Here is a 25,567-nt window from a genome sequence, read left to right as displayed (position 1 = left end):
TTCTCTCTGCACAAACTCTGCACTAACTGGTTACTCCTTTAGCACTCTGCCATCTTGGCTGCCTCTCCTCTCCTCCACATGGCCCTTCTCTGCTCTCCTTTCTCTACTCTCTCCTCCTAGAATGTAATCCCTCTTTTCCTGGAACAACGTAATCTCTTTTCCTTTTAAAACCTTTTGGCGTGAAAGCCCTCCCCCAACACATATTAACATAAACACGCCCATTCCAAGCAATCACCTGGGCGATGGGCTCCACGTGGACAGCGCCATCTTTGATAAAGTGAGCATAATATATTTTATCTGCCCAACATTTTGCTAAAAAGAGTCAGTGGGTGAAGGGGAGAAGGACACATTTACTATGTCTGTTTTCACATATGTAAATGGGCATCCAGTCTTTGACACCAAAATCCCCACTCCCCAGATCTTTTCCCCTCAAAAGCCTCTGAAATTAAAGAGGTGGAACATGGCCACGTGTATATGCCACTGTTTTTAGGCACAGAACTTCATTATTTTTGCCTTTTCAAATCCAAAATGAGGTGATTAGATTATGTGGAAATAATAAGATATTTTTAAGATTTGGTGAGATGGTCAGGGCTGGTTAACTCAGGTGAGGAAGCCGTACCAAAACCATTTGTCAACATTAGCTGATTAGCTATGTGCATTCTGAAAACCATAGAAAAATATTTATAAAAAATAAAACTTGTAAAGCAACAATAAAATGTGAGCAAACAAATATTTTTTATTTCCCTGAACAATCATTACTCTCTTAAAAATAAAAGAAGTGATGATTATTAGTCCAAGTCGGGCAAGCACAGAGGGGTTGCGTGCTCATGTCCCAGATGCCCGCGGCGCCTGCAGCGAGGCTGACTGCCTGACCCAGGAGCAGATTGCAGAACTCAAAGGAGCTCTTCCAGTGTCCGACAAGGACGGTGATGAAACTACTGCTCACAACAATTGCGGGATCAGGGAATGTGCAGTACTTTCAGCCTTTGATGTCGTGCATTTTCACCAATGAAATTAAAGTTGGTTTTGCATCTCATTTGCATAATCAAACAACTTTCCTTGACTTGTCGTTTGCTTTTTGATGTTCTTGTTTAATAAAAGAAAATCAAATGCTTCTCTTTTTTTTATCGAGTCATCTTCATTTTGCAATATCCTCCCGTTTTTGTGAGCAGTACATAACAACAAAGGAACTGGGAACTGGAACGAGGTCTCTTGGGCGGAATCCCATAGAAGCAGGATTCCCGGTCACAATGAATGAAGTGGAGGCCGACTTCCTGGAATTTCCGACAATGATGGCGAGAAAAGTGAGAGACACGGACAGTGAAGAAGAAAACAGAGAAGTGTCGTGGCGTTGATAAGGACAGAAATGGTTACGTTAGTGCAGCAGAGCTTTGCCATGTGCCGATGAATCTTGGAGAGACATTTAACAGATGAAGAGGTTGACGAAATGATCAGGGAAGCAGATATTGACGCTGATGGTTGAATAAACTATGAAGAATTTGGACAAATGATGACAGCAAAGTGAAGACATTGTACGGAACAGGTTAAATTTCTTGTACAAATTGTTTGTTTGCTTCTTCTTTGTAATTTATCTGTAGAAGGTTTCCCCTATTGTCAAGAAAAAATAAGCAAGGATAGTAATTAGGACTTAAATCCTCCATGTGTAAAGCCAGTATCCAAAGCCACCATCACAGCAGCCTGGCCCATGCAGGTTCACATTGGATTCAGACAGTCGGTAAAGAAACAACGGAGCCACAAACTGGTGGGCCATCATCTTTAATCCTAGATTGCACCCGGCGGGCAAGTAAAAACACACACTGGGCTCCAAAACCCACTCACATTCAGTGTTCACAAAGCTACTGACTTATCCGAGTTTCCTAGAATCAAATGTTTCCAGCTCACCAGACTTATTCACCTCTGTTCCCCATCTCCTTCCTTCTCCCTGCACAAACTGGCCTCTCACTCAACAGTCCGCCATCTTGGCTGCTTCTCTTGGCTTCCTGCACGTGGGCTCCTTCTGCTCTCTGCTGTCTCCTCTAATGTTAATCTCAGGAACCAAGAGAGCAAGCTCTCGTTCTGCTCCCATTTTATAGTGTAGAAATCCAAACCTTTAATCCAATATACAAAATAGGGAAGTCTCTAATACAAAGTCACTTCTCTGAGGCATGATGGGATTGCACCACCTCACATCAAAAAGGGTGAGAAAGGCTTAATCCCAAAACCAGGCCCCAGGCTACAAGGATCCTGCCTGCCCACAGCCCGCCCCCAACACACATTAATATCACCTGGGGGACGGCCTCCACGTGGGCAGCGCCATCTTTAACAAAGTGAGCATAATATATTTTATCTGCCCAACACCATGTTTGCTTTTTTTTTTTTTTTTTTGACAGAGACAGAGAGAGTCAGAGAAGGACAGGCAGACTGGAAGGGAGAGAGGAGAAACATCAATTCTTCATCAGTTTTTCATTGCGGCTCCTTAGTTTTTCATTGATTACTTTCTCATATGTGCCATGACTGGGGGTGACAGCAGAGCAAGTGACCCCTTGATCAAACCAGTGACCTTGGGCTCAAGCCAGAGACCATGGGATCATTTCTATGATCCCACGCTCAAGTCAGCGACCTAGCGCTCAAGCTGTTGAGCCTGCACTCAAGCCGGCAACCTTGGGGTTTCGAACCTCAATCCTCCACATCTCAGTCTAATGCTCTATCCACTGCACCACTGCCTGGTCAGGCAGGCCTGCATGTTTGCTTTTCTTATCTTACTGTCATTGTCCTGAAATCTTACTTTAGAAAACTGACCTAGTAGCATATTGCCTGTGCCTTACTCTGGATATATCTAAGCCCTTCCACACATCTGAACTTAGATGCAGTTGGTCAGATGAAGGAACATCTGGGTTACACCTTTTCTTTAGGAACTGTCAGCATGTTGTTGCAGTGTGGAGCTGTAACTCTGCGTGGACTATGGACAGTCAACAGTATATATGAAAAGGTGCACTATTGCCAAACAGGTGTACTACCCAGGTACTTGTACACTACTTCTTTTTGTACCGTTTGTCTTGCACCAGAAACACTTTCTTTTATTGTCACTTGCTTTTTAAACTTTGTCCACCTACAGAAAATCTGCTTATGACACAATGTGCCTCAAAATCATTCCAAGTTGTATATTTGTTGTCCAGTAAAAAAAAAAAAAAAATTTACGCTCCCCTCCAAAAAAAGAAAAGGTACAAGTACCTTTGAAATTTGAGTCTACTTTTATCTTCACCTAAAGCAAAACATTTGCTTCAAACTTATTTCAGGCCTTTTACTGTCCAGGTATTCCCAAAGAGTGGTATAAAAAACACAGGTTTAAGGAGCTGTTGGTCCATCTCATTGCAAAGCTGCAAACTAAATCTTCTCCTTGGAAATCCCAAGCACACAGCCATAACGTAAAGGCTCTGAGAAGTCCTGAATAAAAGAGAAACCTTCCCAATTTTTCCAGTGGTCAGCATCACACATGCTGCTATGGCATTTGCTCTAGATAAAATGTTTCATTTCACTTAAGTGCTGTCTCTTCATTGTCATCAAAATGAATCTTCATCAATATAGAATTTAAAAAATATATGCCGCAATTGCTCATTTTCTAGAGCAATTGAATTTATTGGGATGGCATTGCTTCACAAAACCAGACAGGTGTCAAGAGTAGCAATTATTCAATTTTTTAAACTTCTTGTGTGGTATCGTTTCATAGATGAGAAAACTGGGCCTATTAAAAAAGATAGAAAAATTCCTAGAATGACACAGACATCATCCCATAACAGAAGCCCCATAACAGAAGGCTTTATTTTCACCTTATGTTTCAGTGGCCTTTTTCTTCCAGGAAATAAATCGGATTAAAATTGGTAATAACCCAAGATGTTATTTACCAAAGCTCTTTGCACGTAATCCCAGGAGTTACCACCAGGTGGTGGTGAGCAAGTTTGGATGCTTAGGCTCACTTCCCAGAGTGAGGGTTTGACAAGTGTGTAGTTTTTTTTTTTTAATTAGGAAAGAAGAAAGGAAGGAAGGCAGGGGAAAAGGGAGGGAAGGAGGAAGAAACCAAACCACAAGAAAAAAATGACAGAACATCACTGTCAGAACAGAGCTACTAGGGACAACGTTCTTACCCCAGCCCTCACTTTCTTTGCCTTCCAGTCTCCTGCCTCTCTCCAAGTTTACTGGCAGTCGGCTGCGAGGACAGTTCCCAGCACAACAACCCCCCACCTCTAGGAGGGTGGAGGGGGGCGCCGTCTGTTTCTCTGTCAGGGGTTTTCTCTAGTTCAAAAGGCTTCTGGGACCTGTTGGGTTTAAGTGATCTGGGAAGCTTGGAAGACCCAGGCAGTAGCAACCTCAGGGGCAGCCCTCAGTCCGTGAGGGGAAAGAGTTGGTGGATAAACACCCAGCCTCCCCTGGCTATGGGCCCATTCTGTACACTTCCATGTGGCTCCTCAGAGGGCCCCCGGGAGCCTGAGCCCCAGATGCCCCTGAGAAAGCGCTCATTTCCATACCACTTATTTACTGGTCCTTCCTGGTACCCTTCTCTTCCCTGCTCCTTCTCTGGTACTTACTGACGTCACCTCCCCAAAACTCGACTTGCTTAAGCTTGTCTTAGAGCCTGGACTGCGGGGACCTAAATGGAGGACACTGGTCTAATTTAACTCTGATACCTTTCCAGCCTTATATGCAAATTATACCCAGATTGGTTTGTACACACACACACACACACACACACACGCACAATGGTGCTTGTTTTGACCCTGAAAGCTCTAAGTCTGGCAAAACAGCAGCTATACAAGCTGACATCCAAACGTTATTAACTTGCTAGTTGCAATTCTTGTGTGTGTGTGTGTGTGTGACAGAGAGAGGGACAGATAGGAACAGGCAGACAGTAAGGGAGAGAGATGAGAAGCATCAATTCTTTGTTGCGGCACCTTAGTCAATCATTGATTGCTTTCTCATATGAGCCTTGATGGGGGGGGGGTTACAGCAGAGCGAGTGACCCCTTGCTCAAGCCAGTGACCTTGGACTCAAGCCGGCAACCATGGGGTCATGTCTATGATCCCATGCTCAAGCCAGTGACCCTATGCTCAAGCTGGCGACCTCAGGGTTTTGAACCTGAGTCCTCTGCATCCCAGTCTGACGCTCTATCCACTGTGCCACCACCTGGTCAGGCCCTAGTTGCAATTCTTAATTTGAGCTTTGCCTCTATGTCTATTAGTTTAACTGGTTGGAGTTTTTTAGGAACCCCTTTCTTTGTAGGTCTCATTATGGCTAAATATAAGAAAAAAGAAGGAACAACGTTGTGCACACTAACCTAGTAGCCATGGTATTATTCTATGGTTATAATTTGTGATTTTTGACCTGTGCTACACTTTTAATCTTTTCCTTTTAAGAAGACTATGTTTTGGAGCAGTTTTAGGTTCACGACAAAATTCAGTGGAAAGTACAGGGAATTCCCATATATCCCCTGCCCCCTTAAGCGCCTGGCTTCCTCCACTGTCAATGCCAAACTGTTTTTTAAATGACATATTTTATGTCTTTTTGAAACTTTAAAAAAAAAATGTATAACACCTTAGAGATTTTAAAGGTCGCGATCCGGTGCTAGTCTTCACAGTGCCGGCTCTGGCTCTGTCCTTGCTCTTTCTTTAATGGCTTCCCATTGTCACCTCACCCTCTGCTCTCGGAGGTCAGCAGAAACACTCACAGCACTTCGCACTGAGCTGGGCGTTCTCAGGGGGACTTTCCCAAAGCAGAGAGCAGAGAAGGCCAGTTCTCATCCAGCAGTGGGCATCGGGGAGGGAAGAAAATCCCTGTCTCCTGCTTTAGTAAAGAAAAGTCATCTGGAAGGAAAACTAAAATAAAATTTAACTCAAGAACAATTAGCCTGACCTGTGGTGGTGCAGTGGATAAAGCGTCGACCTGGAAATGCTGAAGTCGCCCGTTCAAAACCCTGGGCTTGCCTGGTCAAGGCACATATGGGAGTTGATGCTTCCAGCCCCTCCCCCCTTCTCTCTCTCTGTCTCTCCTCTCTCTCTCTCTCTCTCTCTCTCTCTCTCTGTCCTCTCTAAAATGAATAAATTAAAAAAAAAAAAAAAGAACAATTAAAGTTTTAACCGAATCTTGGAGCCGTGTTCAGAGGTGATGCGGCACCTTGCTCCAAATTAGTACTTTCTGTGTGAAGGTCGGAGAGGTTAGAGAAAAAGACAGAAGTCAATGAACAGCGTGTGGATTGATTTCAGCATGGATGGCTTAAGGCTTTTGAGCGGCTACCAGTAAGAACCGGGGCGGCTGCTGCTGCTTTTGTTAATGCCATCGTTTTATCGTGAATGTAAAGAACACCTACCGGCTACCTGCTGTATGCAGGCACAAAGGGTGGCACCCGTCAGAGGGGTGGGTGTCCACGTCTCTTCAGTGACCAGTTCAGGTCAGTGGGCTGATGGGACATTCACGAGCTTCCGCCTTCAGTTTTCATAAGGCTGTGATGGGAAGGAGTTTTCCTCATTTTACATTGCAGGAAAGTGAGGCTCAGAAAGTAAACACGTGAACAGCTTGTCTAAAATTATATGACTTAAAACAGGCAGAATTAGAACCTAGCTCTGCTTGACCACAAAGCCTTTTTTTTTTTTTAATTTAAGCTCACTTCATTTTCTTCTTCTTCTTTTTTTCCAAGTAAAAAGAAGAGAGATAGAGAGAAAGAATCTTACATGTACCCTGAGTGGGAGCCACCTGGCAACCCCTGTCTGGGGTTGATGCTCTGCCCATCTGGGGCCATGCTCACAACCAAGCTATTTTTTAGCCCCTGAGATGGAGGCTTCATGGAGCCATCCTCAGCATCCTGGGCCCACAAGCTCGAATCAACTGAGCCATGGCTTCAGGAGGGGAAGAAAGGGAGAGAAAGAAAGGGGAGCAGGAGAAGTGAATGGTCCCTTCTCCTGTGTGCCCCGGCCAAGAATCAAACCCGGGACTTCCACACACTGACCTGATGCTCCACCACTGAGCCAACTGCCCAGGGCTAAACTCATTTCTTTAAAAAAGTTAGTTTGCTAACATGTTTCCCTGGGTAAGCTTCTTCATATTTGTTTAAAGAGCTGTTTATTGGACGTCATCCCTTTTCCCTGACCCCCTGCATTGTAGACAGACCCTTTGAGGCCCCTCTGTCACTGGTCACACTGGCCTACTGACCACTGGAATGTATCCTCTTCAACTTGTCATGTGCTGTAAAGTACACCCAGGGTTTCAGAGACTTGTTAAAAAAAAAAAAAGAGAGAGAGAGAATGTAGCCTGACCTGTGGTGGCACAGTGGATAAAGCGTTTGACCTGGAACGCTGAGGTTGCCAGTTTGAGACCCTGGGCTTGCCTGGTCAAGGCACATGTGGGAGTTGGTGCTTCCTGCTCCTCCCCCTTCTCTCTCCTCTCTCTCCTCTCTAAAATGAATACATAAAGTTTTAAAATAAATTTAAAAAAAAAAGGAAAAAGAGAATGCAAAACATCTCATTGATAAAAAGTTCTTACATCAAGCCTGCGCTGAGATAACGTTATGGCTAGATGGGGTAAAATGAAACATTAATTAAAATGAATTCCAGCTCTTTCTTGTTTAATGTGGCTACTAGAGAATTTTAAATTAGCCATTCTATTTCTAAAGGGCAGCTCGAGGCACAGGCTATAGTTAGGTCTCTTCCTTTGCTGCTTTCTTCGTGGGTTAAGTTGCTATTACTGGTAGCGGAGAGAATACTTGCGAGAAGCAGGGCTGGCAGCTCAGGGCTTCTGGACGTTACAGGAAACCCGAATGCCGCCGACTTAACCTGCCTAATCTGCTTGAGCCGGAATTTAGCGGCCTCAATCATTAACTAAGCTAAGCCCTTTGGGAGCTTTGACCATTGAAAACACTACCTGTCTTTTTGGATTATATCTTAAGGAATTTAAAAGAGCATGGGGGAATGAAATAGTCCAGGGAACAAAATAGACATCTTCTCACTCTGTTTCGTCAAAGGTCGGTTCAGGTTCGACCTTTCTAAATGCGTCGAGAGGTCACCTGGCCAGCCGGCTGGGGGCTGTTTCATTGTCTGCCTCCTCCCGTAAAGGAAATGCCTGTAAAGCCTGCGGTTGTCCCCGTCTGTGCTCCGGCTGACAGGGATGGAAAAGTACATCTGCTTTGGAGAGGCTGAGAGGCCAAGAGGGATCCAGCAGGGACTAGCGTATCAGGTTGCCTCCTCCAGCCGGGGAAAGGGCGTCTGGCCCAGGATGGGATTTCAGCCCCGCGGTTAAATAAGCAAACCATCTAACCATGTCGCAGAATAATAATAATACAGAGGGGGTCTAAGTAAATCCAGGTCAAGGGCGCACATTCGGCAGCCGGAGACACAGAGGCCCGGGGAGGGTGGGCTGGCTGAGGTCGCTTCACACCCAGTCGGCCCGGCAACGGCAGGTGTTGGTGGTGGGATGGACAGCGCGTCACAGATAATCCAGTCCAGGGCTCTGGAGCCGCTGTGTGCATTAGAATCACCTGGGGATTGTTATAAATCCCCATGCGCAGGGCTTCCCCCCCAGGCCAATGAAGTCATCTGTGTTTGGGCACTTCCTAGGGGAAGCTGACATGCAGCCAAGTCTGAAAAGAACCAACTTTGCAGACTCAGAGACCTGGAAAGGATCGGGGAAGTTGGCTCAACTTCCAAGAGCTAGTAGGTGGCTGAGGCAAGACAAGGCCCCCCACCCCTTTTTCTTCTGGTTCTTGATTCTGAAATGTTCTCTTCCTTTAATCCCATTCCACTAGCAGCTTCCCTCACATTGCAGTCCTGGAAGTGTCCCTCCTCCAGATCTCCGCAGGGTCACCTCCTCGTTTCGAGGTCAGCATCCTCGCAACACTTCCCAAGCGAGGCCTGCCCTGACCACCTCCGGTGTCACCACCACGTCACAGCTGGTCCGCGGGGCTCCTGCAATGGTCCTCATCCCATTGCAGGGGGTCAGTATTAGTGGAATGAATGAACGTTGAGTGGACTCTTCACAGTGACAGGCTCCTGACCCTGTCTTCTAAGGGTATCACTGCAGGGGTATGGAAGTGGGAGAAAACATGACTTAATTTTGAGGAATAGATTTTCCAGTTCAGTTCTTCTGAATCACATCTGTTCCATCACGAGAGGCTCATCGGGGTGGCCAATCTGAATATACGTCAGCTCTTAAGATAGACTCCTAGGCTATTTAAAGGAACTACATTTTGCCCGTGATCCCAAAATGGACTTTGATTCGATAATGGTGTGATTAGATAATGGATTAGAATAAAACAGTATCCCATGACCAAATGAAAATCTATGCTGCCAGCGAAGATCAAATTCTAACGGCCCCATTTTGCAGTGGAAAGATTAACAATGGGGCAATTAAAGAAAACGCTCTGCAGGCGAATAACATTACATATATAAAGTCAGGCAGGTGGCAGGCTACTGTAAGTCCCCCATATTTATGGATTCTATAAAATGATATAAAGTGATGATTCTGCAAATACAGAGGTCACGGTCAATTCTCAAATGCATTAATGGAAAGCTGCAAAAAGCATGACCCTGTTCCCCTGAAATCAGCACTCGCTTTAGCACTTACTACTATAGAAAGGGTTTAGAGCCTGGTTAATCAAAAGTGTTATTCCTAGAACAGGAGCTGCAGCCCTTTAAACACTTGTGACAGATGTAAAATCTCAGGACGCGCACACACATTTGGAGAAGAGCTTGTCTCGAATGAATTCTGTCTGTACCAGTGGTTCTACCTTGCAGGGTGTGGGCCAGATTTTACTCCCCAAGTGACATTTGTCCATGCCTGGAGACATTTTTGATGGTCACACTTGGGGATGGGGGCTCGGGGGAGGATGTTACTGGCATGTAGTGGGCAGAGGCTGGAGAGGCTGCCCAACAGCCTAACTGTGCAGAGGACAGTCCCCCTGCCCAAAGAATGACCCGGCCCCCAAAGTCAGCAGTGCTGCGGGGAGAAACCCAGCTCTGGACCAGCAGACTCTGCAGTTTAAAATAGTAACATCATTATTAATAATACAGCAAATGACAGCTTATAAACATTTGGTCAATTAGAACTAACCACAGAATCCATACATCTGAACAATGAACTTATTTGAAGATCAGACATAACTCAATAGCCATATGCATCCCTGAATAGTGGCCAGAAAAAGGAGACATATCACATTTTATTGCACAGAAAGCCAAGACTTTAATGGTGAAGATAGTGTAAGGTACACTGAGCCCACTGTCCTCGACTTCACCCTTTTCATCTCCTCTCTGCACCTTGTTCTCCTGGCAGGTTTGCTTTCTCCCTCTCCAAACCCTCCACGCCTCCCTGTATAGTTCCCTCTGCTTTGTCATGCTCTGCCCTCTCCTTTGTCTGCCACATCTTCCCTGTCCTAACCCTGGCCTATCCTCATCCCTCACTGCCCTCCTGTGCTTCCTCCCCCTTCTATCCCCTACGGCCCCTCCTTCCAGCCGCATGGCCCCACCTCCAGCCTCCAGTTCCTCCCCCTGCTGCACACTCATTTCAGTGTCTGTGTCCGGCCCTATCCACCCCACTTACAGAGTGGGCTCCTCTTTTGCAAAACGCCTCCTGCCCCATTCAGGTAGATGAATATCTTCTCTCCATGTGTGGTGCCTCTCATCAGGACTTGGGACATCATTTCCCCCCAAGTCTGTGAGATCCTGGAGGGCAGAAAGTCAGGACGTTTTGATTGTGTTTTTGTTCATCTGTCTTTTCACTGCTGATGCATAGATGCACAGCACAGTGCCCGGATGGAGGAGGGACACCCTAAACCAGGGGTCCCCAAACTTTTTACACAGGGGGCCAGTTCACTGTCCCTCAGACCGTTGGAGGGCCAGACTATAAAAAAAAACTATGAACAAATCCCTATGCACACTGCACATATCTTATTTTAAAGTAAAAAAACAAAACGGGAACAAATACAATATTTAAAATAAAGAACAAGTAAATTTAAATCAACAAACTGACCAATATTTCAATGGCAACTATGCTCCTCTCACTGACCACCAATGAAAGAGGTGCCCCTTCTGGAAGTGCGGCGGGGGCCGGATAAATGGCCTCAGGGGGTCGCATGTGGCCCGTGGGGCCGTAGTTTGGGGACCCCTGCCCTAAAAGTTTATGGCACAGGTGAGTATGCCTCCATCACGGAATGAGACAGCAGGCAGTATCCATGCTGGAGCCATCCTGCGGGTACCAGTTCAGCAGTTGGAGATGATGTTTTTGTTTTCTTTTTTAAATGCGGCTTTATTCATTTTTATGCTTCCCAATATTTACTGTTCTTTGCTCCCAATAGATAAACAATTCTACTTTATTTGAAATAAGAAATGACGGTGGATAACCACAATTAATTTTTCTTTTATTCTTCTTTTGTACAATTAGGCTGCATGAGAAAGGGGTTGAGGGAGTTAAGATAGCAGGAAAGCGGCTGCCCTGACCTTTAACAGCCAGGAGAGCGTACAGCCCCGGCCCTCCCAGGCCCCAGAGAGGACATTTGAACTGCTAATGTTTTAACAAGCGGACTTGGCCTTACCAGGATGTAATAGTGGACAGTGCTTAGGTGGGAAGGGACCACACACCACACAGGGCCAGAGAGGAAGGGCCAGAGCAGGAGGCAGAAGAAAAGAGAGAGGAGAGAGCCCAGGCCAGGCCTCTGTTGGGGTTCTCACAGGCTGGCAGTGTAAGTAGTTGAGGACTAGCTAGTTTGAACCATTCCCACAGGCTCTGTTTGGGCCCTAGGTGTGGTCTCTAGTTACCTGGCAACTGACCCCGGGATGATGTAGGGAAGGGAAAATACTGGCTTGGTGGGTGAGCACTGGATAAAGAGGGTATTTGGGCAAAAAGAGTCAGGTCGGTTGGTTCACATATGAAAAGAGTCTATGATTCAGTGTTAAAGGTGCTCCAGTCTTTACAGCAGGAGCACTACAGGGGGGGAGGGGTGGGGGGGAGCCCCTACGTGCTTTCATAAATACACTGCTCACAAAAATGAGGGGGTATTTCAAAATGAATATGAAGCGATAAAAAAAGAAGCATTTAATTTTTTTTATTAAACGAGAACATCAGAAAAGCAAATGACAAGTCAAAGAAAGTTGTTCAATTATGCAAATGAGATGCAAAACCAACTTTCATTTCATTGGTGGAAATGCACTGGACAAAAGGCTGAAAGTACTGGAGTGTCTGCATGTTCCCTGACCCCCTAAATTTTGTGAGCAGTTAGTTACTTTGGTCAAAGAGCTACAGTGATATGCGTGATCTTATTTGTTATCTGGAGAGTAAGGGCAAGAATCAGCAAACTCTCCATTTAGGTTTTTAACACTTTCAATAAAATATGAACCTTATATGTTTAAAAAGAAAATAGTCAAACACCCAGGGAGTAAAATCGGTAATTCAGATCTTCAGTAGAAAAGACAAAGGTTGAGTTCTGAGCAAGGCGATGTCCTTATATAAACCCATTATCACTGAGGACAATTAAGGTAGCCAATGTGAGCCTGGAACCCTTCCGGCTGGCTTCCATTACGTCATATGATCACACAAACTCTGCGGTCATTGCGTTCAAACTGTTTTCAGTTGTGTGCTGATGATTTGTTGGCTCATAAGGAACTCGGATTTTTTTTTTAAAATGAGCAGTTTAAATTATATTTTAACAACAACAAAAAAACGGGACATTTCTGTTTGTTTCTCCCTTCCCCCCAAATTCCAGGGGGCATCTTGGAGATGGGATTTGAACGCGGTCTGAAGCTGGCTGACCCACAGGCTTTTCGACTCCATGCTTGGTGAGGGCTGTCCTGGGGCCAAGGTCAGTTCTAGGACATTTTGGGAACATAGCTTGGGAGGCAGACCCCTTCCACACGACCTTGAGTAAGTTATGTTGCTTATCTGAGTCTTAGTTTTCCATTAAAATAAGGCAATGCACATAATACAGCGTTCAGATGATGTGTGGTGGAATTGGGCACCTGAAAGCTGTATACCTTTTTTAACAGTGTCACCCAATACAGTCAATAAAATGGGGGAAAAAGACATAATAATAAAGCCCATTCCCACGGTTGTTTTAGGATTAAATGAGATATTAAATAAAAAAGCATTTAGCACCCTTATCTGTACATCATATGGTCTTCATAAATAGTAGAAGGTCTGATAGTCCCATATCATATTCATTATAATATATTTGTAAAATTTTGGGGTTTTCTGAGTGGAGTCTGAATCTCTCCAGAGTTCTTTTGAGTCCCCTGAAGGAGCCAGACGTCTGCTCACCTGAAGTGTGGTTGACCCCTGTTTCATATCCGGACTTGGGGTTCTAGAGGGACTCAGAGACAGAAAGCAAACAAAAGATTAAAGTAATCTTTTCTTCTTTTTCAAATTTCTTATTTTAGAGAGAGAGGGAGAGACAGACAAAATCATACTGTATAAATTGTTTTAAAACTTAATTTTTCGGACTTAATAGGTAACTAAAATATTTTATTCCATTAGCTATTCTATAACAGCATTTTTTTTCTGTTTTATTTTTAAGGTATTGCTGACATACAATAAAATTAGCCCATTTTAAGTACAAAGTCTGATGATTGGGGCTAACATATACCATCTTGTAGCTATCAGCACATACAGGAGAAAGCCAGTTTCTCATATTAAAGAGTTCTCTGATCTAGTCCTCAACATCCATCCCTTCTCCCCACACTGGGTCCCAGGTCACCAATAGTCTGCTGACACTATAGTTTTAACACCATTTAAATGTCTGTTATTCTCTTATATTGATGTACCATAATTTATTTAACCAATTCCCTGTTTGGTGGAAATTAAGCTGTTTTAAGGTTAAAAAAATTTTTTAATAAACACTTTATGAAACAGATAATAAGTGAGTGTTCGCCTTTGTTACTAATATGTTCCTTATAATAAATTCTTATATGGGAAACTGCTTAGGTAATAAAATGGTATGCAAACCTTTATGACTTTTAGAAAGATGGTCCATCCAAACGGTGCCCAGAAATTTATGCCACAAGAAATGAATGTGATGATGCATTTCCTTAGATTCTTCCTGCTGGGTCCATTTGATTAGTCAACAAATCATCTCATTTTTATTTGAGTTAAAAAAAAATTATTAGTGAGTGAGCTTTTCTTTCTATGTTTATTTGGTCATGCAGTGTACCTAATTTAGCCTAAGGTTTCTGTGGTTTAGGCCATGTGCAGATTTATGTGAAAAAATAACCACCCACATTAAAGAAGCGCAGTTCAGGAGCCCAAAATAATGAAGGATAAATGCTATTAGCTACCCTCATCCTGTGAAGAACATGGAAAGAAACCCTATCCAGAGCCCACCCTCCCGCGGCACACCTCGGCGGCCTTGCCCTATGCCTCTCATGTCCCAAACTGCTAAATCTCAAAGCACGGGGTGTGTTTCTCGCCACTCTCCCTGCATCCATTTATCCTGTCAGCTGAGTTAGCCTTTCTCCCAGCACCCCGAACTTTCCCCTCTGAGCAGCTAGCAGGACAGAGAAACAAACAAGCAAATACAAGACTTCCTTGCAGGCAAGTCCCAAAGAAAGAGCTCTTTCTCCCCATCCTGGCCAAAGGGGTCAGTGGCCCTTAGATTTCTTCTCATGGTGCACCACTGACCCACCTGCTCACTGGGGGATGGTTGTTTCCATAAAGAGGATGTTATAGATGAGAAATATCTGGGCTTAAACTCCCCTTTCTCTCCCTAACCACCACCCCTCACTCATTCTGTCCCTAAGAGTAGACTCATCATCAGGCTACTTGGTCTTAGCTTTTCTCTTTCTCTAAAAATTAATTAATTAATCAATCAATCAATCAGAAACTCTGGTAGACCAGATGTGCCAGATTTGGAGAGGTGGGTTTCCAAAGATTCCTGGCCCCTGGGCTGACGCAAGCTTTCCCCACCTTGTATTTTGGCATTTTCACTGATGCCAAAACAGAATGGATGAGACATCCCACGTGAGCTCATGGAAACACTTGAATCCTGTTTATAATCCACTTATTGCTGTGAGTCCCACAGTGGCACCTCAGTACATGCCAGGAAGCCACACTCAGTGGCAGTCCCTGTAGAGCACTGCTCTGTCCCTGTTTGCTAGTGTCTCAGTGCCCGCTGCCCAGGAAGGTGTGGGAAGGAGCCTGTCCCCTGCTCTGGCCCGGACCACTGCCAGATCTCCTCCTGGCCCAGGGCTGTGCTGGCGTGGGAAGAGTGGTTCCCTTCCCAGCACTGTGTCACTCTCTGCCACCTGGGAGGCGAAGCAGCCCAGTCCATGCTCAGAACCTCCGAAGGTCTCTCCTTAAAGTTATTTCAAGTTTCTGGCTCTCTCTTCCCTAAATAGAGGTCTTCACCACAGGCCAGGAGGCCAGGAGGCCCGGAGGCCAGGAGAGAAGCAGATTCAGACCTGGTGACTTGTCCTGTCATCCTTGCCCTCCTCTGTTAGGGTCACAGTCCCTTATCTCCTAGGGACAGCACCCAGGTCTTCAGCATCCAAGGTCAATGCTCTGTCCACTGTGCCACCACTGACCAGGAAGCCAACTCAGAGACTTTGAACACTGTGTCTTGGCTACGCCATTTATTCAGCATGAGTAATGGAAGAGACTCTACTGGTTCAAAAAATTGAAATCTGTTTCAGCTAACACAGCAGGCAGGATGCAGTCAGTACCTGAAACACTTACTGAGTGTTGACATAAGAGATGTCCTGACCTGTAGAGAAATTTTATAAAAGTTTATTTGAGCCAAACTGACAACATATGCTGGGGATGCTAGGCAACAGGCACTGGAACGGTCTGGGAGTAGCAGTTGTGCAGCTTCTTCTGTGAATCTGAAATAAGGGTGGGAGGGTAAGGAAAGTTACACAAGGGTGGGAGAAAGTAAGGGGGTTGGGCTACAGGACAGCTAACAAGATTCTGTGTTCTCTTGAGGGTTAATACCTCCTTTGAGTGGTGTTACTTCTGGTATTTCTCTTTTTAATATATGTGCTTTAAATTTATTGATTTTTAAAGAGAGAGGATGGGGGGAGAGAGAGATACCTTGATTTGTTATCCCACTTATTTATGCATTCCTGGATTGATTCTTGTATGTGCCCTGTTTGGGGATCGAATCCACAACCTTGGCGTATCAGGATGACACTCTTAACCAACTGAGCAACCTGGCCAGGACAGTAATATTGTTAAGAGTCTCTCAAGAGAGACTCTAATTTTCTTTGGTCTTTATTCTTGGTATTGAATCAAGTGGCGACGAAATAGTCTACCAAAATACACTCCCGTGCTAGCAGTTTTCTAGTGAAATGTAAGTTGTCTCAAACTGAGAAACAGAGATGATGCTTATGTCATAAAACCAGTGATTGCTATTGCAGAAAGTATGAGTCTGATTGGAAGAAATGCCGATCTGCTATCAGCCGGAAAGTTGCTATTTCAGCATAGTCCGTTTATTTTGAGAAAAATTCCCTAAGTTGTCAGCTTCAAACGTGTCTATCAGCCCTGCTTCCCGCATACTTTGATTTTGATGTCTGGTACTGATCATGGAGATTTCTTTCAGTGTTTTCGTATTTCCATTTCCTAACTCAGTTAACTTCTCAAACCTTGAAAGCAGATGAGAAATAAAATATTGGCTTTTTAGCCAATATGCTGAGCTTTGTAAGAAAGGCTTCTTTGAAGGTCATGTGCTTTGAGCTCTCTTTGTAGTTATGGAAATATATTTCCTCCTTCAATTATTAATTCATCCAAGGCTGCTCACATTTATTCTCTCTTATAATTAATGGCATTCATAATGGAAAATTGAGGTTATAGGTATAATGCGGGTCATAAAACAACAAAAGATTCTCTGGCTTTCCAGCTGTGACCACGATGTCCTTTGCATCATGTACTGACTGCAGATTTATAGGACACCTCTCGTAAAAGACCTGTAGGTATGTCTGTGGTCTTTCTGTTGCAAAAAGAGGCGTATCCTTTCATCTACCAAAAATATTCAATAGTTCTCTAAAGGAAACTAATCATTTTATTCCTTAAAGATAACTGAATTTAGATTCCACAAATAAAACAATTGTGGGCCGTGTCCAAGAATGTGAAAGAATTATGAGAACTGATGATATCTGTGTAAATATATTCTGGAAATTACTGCCTCGCAATAAATAGTTTCGGTGTTTGCTTCAGGTGACTCCTGTACACTAATTGATCCATGATAATAGTTTGCTCATCTGGGAAAACTATCAGAAAATGGATTGCTCCTGTGTGCAGAAAGCTCTTCTGTCAGACAATAGCGTACTCATAAAAACGCTTACTTCACTGTGCCCACCAGTCCTAAACCATTATGTTATCATCTCTGGCCAATGTCAATTGGTTTCCTGTATTGAAAAATCAGCCTTATATCACTTGAGCTCCCACCCCAAATCCTATAATAACCTTTCTTGAAATCTTCCTCCAGAGTCACCGTGGGTATTCTTTCTAGGTTGTGTTCTTCTTTGTCCTAGTAAATCTAGTAAAATTAGTCTATGAAGAGCTCACAGCCACCAATAGGGAGAACTCTACTTCCTGGCTAATTTGCATAGAACACACATAAGTCAGTGCTAAGTTATGCTGTGACTCGGGCTAGGCGAGAATCAAGTTTTCTTTCTGGTTATTGATTCTGAGGTTCATAATGAAAAGCAGTGAAGCCTTCTTCAGTATGAAAGGGTTTTTAAAAATGACAAGACTTTGAGGTCATGAGCCATCTGCCAAGCCTCACTCCCCCTGTGCGTCTCCATGTATTTCTATAAAGGTTGTGCTAACAGTCGTGGCTATGGAAAGTTCTTCTTTTCTACCCACCCCCCTCTGCCCAATGCCCACTTCCCCCAGTTAGCTTCTGTAGCCATAACCTTTGCTCAAAAAGCTAGCATGGCCCCATAATTCCTTGCTCAAGTCCAGGGTCATGGGTTGAATTGTGACCCCCATCCAAGAAAGATATGTTGAAATCCTAACCCCTAGCACCTCAGAATGTGACTTTAGTTTAAAATAGTATTTTTACAGCAGTCATTAGGATGGGCCCTTATCCAATATGACTGATCTTCTTATAAGAGAAGAAATTTGGAGACAGGGACAGACCTACAGAGAGTGAAGAGATGTGAAGACACACACAGAGAAGACAGCCATGTGATTGAAGTGACACATCTACAAGTCAAGGAATGCCAAAGATAGCTGGTCCAGATCTAGAGGCCAAGAAAGATGCTTCCATTGAGGTGTTGGGAAGAACACGGCCCTGACCTTACCTTGATTTCAGACTTCTGACCACTAGAACTATGAGACGACAATTTCTGTTGTTTCTAGCCACCCATATTTTTGGCACTTTGTTACAGAAGCCCTAGAAACTAGTACACCCAAAGTCAACATTTTTTTTTTTTAGATGAGAGAAGGGGAGATAGTGAGGTGCCTACTGCATGTGCCTCAACTGGGATCTAGCCAGCAACCCCAGTCTGGGGCAGATACTTGAGTACCAAACTATTTTTAACACTTGAGGCTGATGTACTCCAACAGAGCTATCCTCAGTGCCCAGGGCCCTGCTTGAACCAGTCAAGCCACTGACTGTGGGAGGGAAAGAGGTGGAGAAGGGGGAGAGGTAAAGGGAGAAGCAAATGGTTGTTTTTCTTGTGTGTCCTAACCAGGAATTGAAGCCGGGTCCTCCATATACTGGACATATGCTCTATCTACTGAGATACTGGTCAGGGCCCAAAGTCAACATGTTAAAGGAAAGAGTGACTACACAAATATTTCATTAGCCTGACCTGTGGTGGCGCAGTGGATAAAGCATTGACCTGGAATGCTAAGGTCGCCAATTAGAAACCCCAGGCTTGCCTGGTCAAGGCACATATGGGAGTTGATGCTTTCTGCTCCTCCCCCCTTCTCTATCTCTTTCCTCTCTCTCTAAAAGTGAATAAATAAAATCTAAAAATTTTTTTAAATATTTTATTTTTTTAAATTATATATATGCAATTCATTTTAAGCTGTCACTTAATATGGTTGGGGATAATGTTAATGGCTGAAAAGGACTGGCCGCTGGGTTTCTGGTTACCTTGATGGTCTTTTTACATTAATTCTTATAGAAATAATTTCCCTTTATACCTTTTTTAAAAAAAATATAAACTGACCTTCCCTGAAATACTACTTTGATGCATAGCATAGACACCTGGATCTAATCTGAGCTGGGTGCTGTACACAGATGACTTAAATCATCGATACAGGTATCAATACCTTTTCTGAAGATAGAAAAATAAGTTTTAAAAAGTTAATTAGCCTAAGGTCACATAACTGATAAATGATAAGGTCAGTCATGCTAACTTACTGGTGTCTTAAAACAAGGTACCCCTTTCAACTCTATAATTTCATTGTTACAGAAACTAATTACAAGGATCAGTTTACAGTAAGGGATCATCATAGTATCCCTGCCCAACATCATGAAAGAGAAAAACTGTTTTGGAAAAATAAGGTGGCAGTGGCCAATATCTTTTCTCCAACCTTTCAAAGAATAGTGTGTGTATGTTTAATCTAGAAAGATTTAGATTCAAACCTACTGGGTGTCAGAACCCGTAATAGGCACTTTCACAGATAATACCTTTCAATCCTTATACCAACAAAAAAGCTATGACTACGTATTAAAATTATAAAGGGTTCATATTAAAACAACACAGATTCAACCTTGCTGACAACAGGGATACTTCTGATTTTTCCACCCTTCCTTCATTCACTGCTAAAGATGAATTTGATAAAATGTTTTAAATGTTCCCTGGTGGGCTTCCTTTTGTAGATTTCTTTAGGCTAGCTCAGTGGTTGTCAAGTTTTGACAAGGAAAAGAATTACAGTACTAGACTGTGTATGGCACACCATGCCTACTATAGACTTTGTGAGTCATTTAAGTGATTTTCCAAGATAACTTTAATTACACAGTTCTCACCTTTGTGCTAACTTGGCTTAGTGTGCAGTCTGAAAGCAGTTGTGATTCAGCTCCAAATTTTGCCCTGATTGTCCAGCGTCCAGTGTAAGGAGGACAACATGATCACCCAAAGTTCTAGGCTACTGTATGTAAAGGTTACTTGGAAGCCTTCAGAAGGGGAATCGGTGCTCTCTAGCACGGATTCAATGAGTGTGTACTCACTGGGAAAAGCCCTCCCACATAAATTTCACCAGGTGTCTAAGCCACTTGACCAAAAGACCGATATGTAAATTAGAATTTTTGCAAAATCGTTGAAATAGGATCTCACAACAAACATCCTTAGGACAAAGGTGTCCTGTGAGCAGTGGGATCATGAGATGAATTCCTAGAGTGGCGAAGGACCTTATCTGAATGGCGGCCAGCTTCACTGTAGGAGGAAGTCCCTTGTAGCCGACTGAAAGTTTATCCTGACTTTATTTCTGGAAAATACATAGAGGAGATTCATAAACAAGGTAGGAACAGCATGAATCTATCCCATTAGCAATTAATGTGATCCTGGGAGGAACAACCTGTGCTCTCAATAATAGAATTGAAATCTGAAAAGAACTCAATAAATTAGAAATACAAGTCAGATCAAACACCATAAAATATACTACTAATAAATATGAACGTTGCTCTAGGATCCCAAGACCAAACACAGACACAGAGAAAAACGAAGGGATGAAGGACATGCGCGGTCTCTTTCGGCTGAGTCATCCGCAGGAAGTGCGTGGAAGATGGTGCAAACTTGATCAGCCTTCGTGATAACCCAGAGCAACACACAAAATCATCTGACTTCTCTGGCTTTGCTGAGGCCCCTCCTTGACCAGCCTGAGGGAACAAAGTCTAACAGAAATTGCCATAAACTGAATTAGACCCAGAAAAGAGCAAACAGAAAGGTAGGAACATATGAAGTCGTGTCACACGAGGACCCAGCTGGACCATATGGAGAAGGGGAGAATTAGAGGAGATATGACAGCTGTCTTCAAATATCTATAAGGCTGTCACCAAGAAGGAATATTCTAATTCACCTACATAGTCCCACAAGACAGAGCTAGAGGTTATAGGGACAAGTCACAGGAAAATAAATTCTCCTTTAACATAAAACAACTTTCTAGAGTTGCCTGTAACAAGCTATCCTTCTTGCCCTAAAGATGTTCAAGCAAGGATGAATGCCGCTGGTTGAAGAGATCTGGCCATCACTCACAACTGCTTACTTAATATCCATCCTCTACTTTCTTTCTTCAAAACCACATTTCAGTTTTACTTGTAGGTGAATGGACAACCCAGTTCTTACCTTAGAGGAGGGGTAGTCAACCTTTTTATACCTACCGCCCACTTTTGTATCTCTGTTAGTAGTAAAATTTTCTAACTGCCCACCAGTTCCACAGTCATGGTGATTTATAAAGTAGGGAAGTAATTTTACTTTATAAAATTTATAAAACAGAGTTACAGCAAGTTAAAGCATATAATAATAATTACTTACCAAGTACTTTATTTTGGATTTTGGCTAAGTTTGGCAGAATAAATCTTTATAAAACAAATTACTATTGTTAAATCTATCTTCTTATTTATACTTTGGTTGCTCCGCTACCGCCCACCATGAAAGCTGGACCTAGTGGAGGGTAGGGACCAGGTTGACTACCACTGCCTTAGGGTAACTTAGACCTTGGAGAAATTCTTGGCCGGGGCATATGGGTACGATTTTGATTTCCCAATAAGAAGGAAGAGATAGGGACAATATTCTGCCCGTAGTGAGGATGTGATGGCAAGTGCTGCAGGCATCATGTTGAAACCAGGAGGAAAAGGCCAAGGTAGTCAGAGAGAAGCTCATTCTGACATCACTGAGCTGCTAAGCCAAAGCCAGCAACGGCTGACTTCCGGGGACCTTGCTGCGTGAGAAAAATACACCCTCATTTCCTTAAGCCACAGCAGCCAGATTTTCTGTTATTTGCAGCCAAATGCCTTCCTAACTAATCCAGGAAAGCAGAGTGCAAATAGCAATATAAGGGGATTAGATTGACTCTAGAGTCCCACCAATCTGAAGATTTCTTTTAGACCATAAGTGGATTTCTGAAAGTTTTCTGTATTTTACCAATAAATATTCCTCTGAGTACACGCTATGCAGGTGGTCGTATAGTAAGGACACTGAAACACTCCCTTGGATGTGTATGATACCCAGACCTCTAACTGTGTAGCAAGAGTTCGACGGGACACTGGAACCTCTCAACAATGCCACTGTAAAGAAAGATGATTTTATTGGTGAATGAATTTTTATGTGGCGATTCCAATACAATTGTGTGACCTCATACCCAGATCCATACTTGTTTCAAATGCTCACTGCTCGTGGCATCCTGGGTCTTATGCTCATTAGCTCAGGGTCTGTGAGGAGGGATTTGGGGGATTTCCAGTAGAATGCACACATTTGGGCGAACATCTTCCCCCACCAGAAGGGAGAGAGAACGCCACATGGCAACGACTGGGGAGGGTGGCCTGAAGACATGGAGGGCCCCTAAGCCAGGAGCAAGTCTGTGGTCACTGCCCTGCTTTTGGACACAGGGAAGGAAGACTTCTTAGGAGATGAGTTTCAACCCCAGCAGTTTGGATGAAGACGATCCGTCCCCCACCCTGACCCGCCATGCCGAATGGCTGCTTCTGAGGAGGGCATATCCATTTTTGATTAGTTAGACTCACAGTGCTGGCCAGCTGAGGCTCAGGAACCAACCCTCAGCAGCGTAGAATCAGAGACGGGGTGGACAGCTGACAAGGAGCCCAGATGCCCGGCTTTGCAGTACCACCTTTGAGAGAAGGGGCACCAGGGTCATCCGTGCCACCAGACAGGAGTGAGTCTGGTTGAGGGGAACCAGAGCTAAGGCTGATCGGGACCACACGTGGAGGCCAGGACCAAACTGACGGCATGGTAGTGTCCAAGGGCAACGGCGCCGGTGGGGCGGGCACAGTTCTCCTGGGGACGCCGTTCCGCTCTGCCAGCAACACTGGCTTCCCAGGTTAATGGGAGGAGAGTCGGAAACCACATCCACCTACGAAACGGGAGAAAACCCCTGGAAACACAGCTGGGACTCCTTCCTATTCCAGGGACTCTGGCTGCTGGGTGCTCTGAAGAAAGCTTCCATTGTCACCCAGGTCTGCAATAGCTGGGCGGGGGCAGCAGCGGCGAGGGTGGCCTCAGAAATTAAGACACCGCCTCTCAGATATCACGCCATTTAATAAACACTTTCAAGCTGTGCACTGTAACACATTAGTGAATCATGAGATAGATTTACTGCGTCTCTAACAGCATTTAAAAAATGAGACATAGAACAAAATACACTATATAGAAAAAATATTCTGTGTGTGTGTGTGTGTGTGTGTCCATGTGCGTGCGTGTGTGTGTGTGTGTGTTCCCATCGGATTTTGATGTCAAATATATAATATTTCTTATTGTGGCCCAGGGTCAAAAATGTTTGGAAGCCACTGATGAAGAGGCTCGCTGCCTAGGTACATACTGCATTTGAGTCATACACTCTTCAGAACATTTTGTATCCTGTTTCATTTTTATGATTGAATGAGCAGGAAGGAAAGTGATGCAGGGCATTGACCGATCTTAATTATCAATAACACAAACGTCTCCTGATTTTGGAATGACATGTTCTGCTTTTCTGTTGCTTTTTTGGCTCCTGCAAATGTTCACCCTTCACTCGGAGAGGATTGTTTGTTCCTTTGCTGCTCTTATTTTCTTCTTTCTCTGGGATAGAGATTTATTCCCTCGGACATTCTTTACCTCCATTTCTATAATTTTGATCATTGATTGCCAATATGCTTCCTTTTGAGCTGGTACAAATTCTCTGTTTTTAAAAATTAGGCCATCTCTTTTTTTGGAAATATTTCAGAGCCATGGTAATGTTAGTGGTCTTTATTTTCTCAGCTGGGCAAGGGTGAGAACTTTGCTCTGTTTTCTTTGATTTTGCTAAATACCAGGGAAGATACTAAAAAAGAACTCATCTGCCAGGGTGTTCTGGAGAGGTTCTGGAGAGGAAGTTTCTGAGAACGAGGGAAACGAGGTGTTTTGGATGGTTGCATATTGTTTCCAGGGAATTATCACACCCATTGAAATAATGAGAGTACTATAAAGGAATAGAGTCACACTACAGAATGAAGAGATCTCAAGAGTCCTCCTCGCTGATCCATCTTTGGTCTCGAAGGAGCTCTGGGAACTCCTGGTTGGGTCATGCCATCAATGTCAACGTAGTCCCAGGTCATTTAAGAAAGAAACCCAAGGCCCTGGCTCAGTGGTAGAGCATCGGCCTGGCGTGCAGAAGTCCCGGGTTTGATTCCTGGCCAGGGCACACAGGAGAAGCGCCCATCTGCTTCTCCACCCCTCCCCCCTCCTTCCTCTCTATCTCTCTCTTCCCCTCCCGCAGCCAAGCCCCCATTGGAGCAGAGATGGCCCGGGCGCTGGGGATGGCTCCTTGGCCTATGCCCCAGGCGCTAGAGTGGCTCTGGTTGCAACAGAGCGACGCCCCAGATGGGCAGAACATCGTCCCCTGGTGAGCACGCCAGGTGGATCCTGGTCGGGCGCATGCGGGAGTCTGTCTGACTGCCTCCCCATTTCCAGCTTCAGAAAAAATACCAAAAAAAAAAAAAAAAAAAAAAAGAAAAGAAACCCAAACTAGATTCAAGGAAGCCAGAGAACAACCCGGCTAGTGAGCTACTTCCATGGAGCATCTCTAGAAGAAATAGGTTTGTAGGCTAGGTGCCATCGAACATGGCCTTATGGTGGTAGGGAGGGTGGTACAGTGAGCACCTGGGGGCTACATGAGCCTGAATGACTGCTCTTGGTTCCCCGGGCAGGGAAATGAGACCCTCCCCATGCCTGCAAGAGACCGGGTGGACATCCTGAGGCAGAGGGACCAGAAGACACCTGGGGCAGCACAGGGAGATTCCCAAGATTAGGGACACCAGGAAGACAGGTACCAAGTGGAGGAACCAACAAATCATCCCTGTCCAAGATGGGGTCAGGCACATCTCAGCTCTCAACTGGACCAGTGAGGGGACCAGGCCAGGCGCTCTGCAGAGAAGTCAGCATGGGCCCGGGAGACATAGCACGGATCACCTTCCATTCACGGGTCCTGTAAAACACGAACACTCAGCTATCCTCACCCATGGCCATTGTGGAGAGCAGTGGAGAGAAGTGAGAAAGGCCTATAGGGACTCAGCATTTGTCTAAAAGAACTGATTAATTTTCTTAATTGGGATAAATTAGACTAAAGCATAGGTGTTTCCTTTTATTGTAGGATGAACTGTGTTCTCTTAAAATTTATATGTTGAAGCTCTAACCCCCCCCCCCAGTACCTCAGATTATGACTATATCTACAGATGCTGCCTTTAAAAGGTGATTTAGTTAAAATGAGGCTTTTGGGGTGGACCCTAATCCAATGTGGCTGGTGTCTTTATAGGAAAATATCTGAACACACAAAGAGACACCAGGGAGGAGTATGTGTACAGAGGAAGACCAGGTAATGACACAGAAGAAGGTGACTACCTGTAAGCCAATGAGAGAGGCCTCAGGAGGAACCAAACCTGCCGACACTTTGATCTTGGACTTCCAGC

At 44.3% G+C, this 25,567-nt stretch overlaps 1 pseudogene; it reads left to right on the top strand.

Annotated features, from left to right (window-relative positions):
* Nucleotides 1–781: 781 nt before the first annotated feature.
* LOC136306427 (calmodulin-1-like) lies at nt 782–1,525 on the top strand (annotated as a pseudogene).
* The last annotated feature ends 24,042 nt before the right edge of the window (nt 1,526–25,567 follow it).

Source organism: Saccopteryx bilineata, chromosome 5, assembly GCF_036850765.1.
Source record: "Saccopteryx bilineata isolate mSacBil1 chromosome 5, mSacBil1_pri_phased_curated, whole genome shotgun sequence".
Lineage (NCBI taxonomy): Eukaryota > Metazoa > Chordata > Mammalia > Chiroptera > Emballonuridae > Saccopteryx > Saccopteryx bilineata.
The sequence above is the reverse complement of the archived record's forward strand: the minus strand, read 5'-3'. Positions and strand labels throughout refer to the sequence as shown.